A 2,842-nucleotide genomic window follows, 5' to 3' on the forward strand; every position below is an offset into this window, starting at 1 on the left:
TGCAAGTTCCATGGACTTCCACTGGAAGATCCTCATCAGTTTTTGGCTGAGTTCTTACAAATCTGTGACACTGTCAAGACTAATGGGGTTGACCCTGAGGTCTACAGACTTATGCTATTCCCTTTTGCTGTAAGAGACAGAGCTAGGACATGGTTGGACTCTCAACCTAAAGAAAGCCTGAACTCTTGGGAAAAGCTAGTCAATGCCTTCTTGGCAAAGTTCTTTCCACCTCAAAAATTGAGTAAGCTTAGAGTGGAAGTCCAAACCTTCAGACAGAAGGAAGGAGAATCCCTCTATGAAGCTTGGGAAAGATACAAACAATTAATCAGAAAATGTCCCTCTGACATGCTTTCTGAATGGAGCATCATAGGAATCTTCTATGATGGTCTCTCCGAACTGTCCAAGATGTCCTTGGATAGCTCTGCTGGAGGCTCTCTTCATCTGAAGAAGACGCCTACTGAAGCTCAAGAGCTGATTGAAATGGTTGCAAATAACCAATTCATGTACACTTCTGAAAGAAATCCTGTGAACAATGGGACTAGTCAGAAGAAAGGAGTTCTTGAGATTGACACTCTGAATGCCATTTTGGCTCAGAATAAAATATTGACCCAACAAGTCAATATGATTTCTCAAAGTCTGTCTGGAATGCAAAATGCACCAAGCAGTACTAAGGAAGCTTCATCTGAGGAAGAAGCTTATGATCCTGAGAACCCTTCAATGGAAGAGGTGAATTACATGGGAGAACCCTATGGAAACACCTACAATCCTTCATGGAGGAATCATCCAAATCTTTCATGGGAGGATCAACAGAGACCTCAACAAGGTTTCAATAATAATAATGGTGGAAGAAACAGGTTTAGCAATAGCAAACCTTTTCCATCATCTTCTCAGCAACAGACAGAGAGTTCTAAGCAGAATACCTCTGACTTAGCAACCATGGTCTCTGATCTGATCAAAACCACTCAAAGTTTCATGACTGAAACAAGGTCCTCCATTAGAAATTTGGAAGGACAAGTGGGTCAGCTGAGCAAGAAAATTACTGAGCTCCCTCCTAGTACTCTTCCAAGCAATACAGAAGAAAATCCAAAAGGAGAGTGCAAGGTCATCAACATGGCCGAATTTTGGGAGGAAGAAGAGGCAGTGAACACCACTGAGGAAGGCCTCACTGGGCGTCCACTGGCCTCCAATGAGTTCCCTAATGAGGAACCATGGGAATCTGAGCCTCAAACTGAGACCATAGAGATTCCATTGGACTTACTTCTGCCATTCATGAGCTCTGATGAGTATTCTTCCTCTGAAGAGGATGAGTATGTCACTGAAGAGCAAGTTGCTAAATACCTTGGAGCAATCATGAAGCTAAATGACAAGTTATTTGGAAATGAGACTTGGGAGGATGAATCCCCTTTGCTCACCAAAGAACTGGATGACTTGTTTAAGCAGAAACTGCCTCAAAAGAGACAGGATCCTGGGAAGTTTTCAATACCTTGTACCATAGGCACCATAACCTTCAAGAAGGCCTTGTGTGACTTAGGGTCAAGTGTAAACCTCATGCCTCTCTCTGTAATGGAGAAGTTAGGGATCTCTGAGGTACAAGCTGCAAGAATCTCACTAGAGATGGCAGACAACTCAAGAAAACAAGCCCATGGACTTGTAGAGGATGTGTGACAAACCCCGTTTTGACGGTTTATCTTGTATTAATTTTAAGAGATTGTATGACCTTTTACCCACATTTATTCAATGAAATAGCATGGTTTTGTGATTGTCTCCTTATTTGTGCTTAGATGTGAAAACGTGCTTTTCAACCCTTAATTTGATGGTTTTAATCTCCCTTTGATTCCACTAGATGCCTTGATATGTTTGTTAGTGATTTCAGATTGAAAAGGCTAGGAATGGATCAAAGGAGTGAAGAGGAAAAGCATGCAAAGTGGAGAAATCATGAAAAGTCAAAGAAGTTGGACTCGCCCATGGACGCGCGCGCGCACCTGGCGCTTGCGCGCACCTGCGAATTACCCCATGGACGCGTACGCGTGCTGTGCGCGTACGCGTCGCTGCTGGTTTATGATTTTTTAATGAATTCGCAACCAACGAATTCTGAAGGGTTGTGGGGCCCAATTGCAACCAACTTTGGCGCCAAAAATGCTATTTAAAGCCAAGGATTGAAGACCAAAGGGGAGAATCACACATTCCAACTCATACACACACATTAGGATTAGTTTAGTTTAGTTTTCTAGAGAGAGAAGCTCTCACTTCTCTCTAGAATTAGGATTAGGATTAGGTTTAGTTCTTAGATTTAGATTTAGATTCATCTTCTTCTACTTCACTCTTCTCAATTTCTTTGTAGTTATATTCATGCTTCTTCTATTCTTTTGTTGTAATTTCCTTTATGTTGTTCTTACATTTTGTTGTAGATCTAGTATTGCTCCTTCCATTTTCTTCCAATTCAATAAAAGGTAAATCATAATAATTGTGTTTCTTTTGATTTGTTGTTGTTTAATTCCTTGCAATTGAGTAGTGTAGATTTACTTCTCTTGCAATTTTACTATGCTTTCCTTTTATGCCTTCCAAGTGTTTGATGAAATGCTTGGTTGGATTTTAGAGTAGGATTTTATACTCTTGGCTTGGAAAGGTAACTTAGGACCTCTTGAGTTACTAATGTCCAAGAGATTGATGATTGGGAGCCAATGACTCTAGTTCTCACTAATTGAATTAGTGGAGAGTTAGGACTTATGGACTAGGATTAATATAGCTCATTTGACTTTCCTTTACTACTAGTTAGAGGATGATTTAATGAGATTAATCCTTGCCAATTCTCATATTGTGGTTAGTGATTAGGATAGAGATC

The 2,842-nt window shown here is 40.6% G+C and overlaps 1 non-coding gene across 1 annotated transcript; it reads right to left on the reverse strand.

Moving 5' to 3' along the window:
• Nucleotides 1–243: 243 nt before the first annotated feature.
• Nucleotides 244–351, reverse strand: LOC112718868 (small nucleolar RNA R71). Its single transcript, XR_003161195.1, has one exon. It is a non-coding gene; the product is annotated as a small nucleolar RNA R71 (small nucleolar RNA).
• Between the last annotated feature and the right edge of the window lie 2,491 nt (nucleotides 352–2,842).

This window comes from Arachis hypogaea, chromosome 10 (genome assembly GCF_003086295.3).
Source record: "Arachis hypogaea cultivar Tifrunner chromosome 10, arahy.Tifrunner.gnm2.J5K5, whole genome shotgun sequence".
In the NCBI taxonomy this organism is placed as follows: domain Eukaryota; kingdom Viridiplantae; phylum Streptophyta; class Magnoliopsida; order Fabales; family Fabaceae; genus Arachis; species Arachis hypogaea.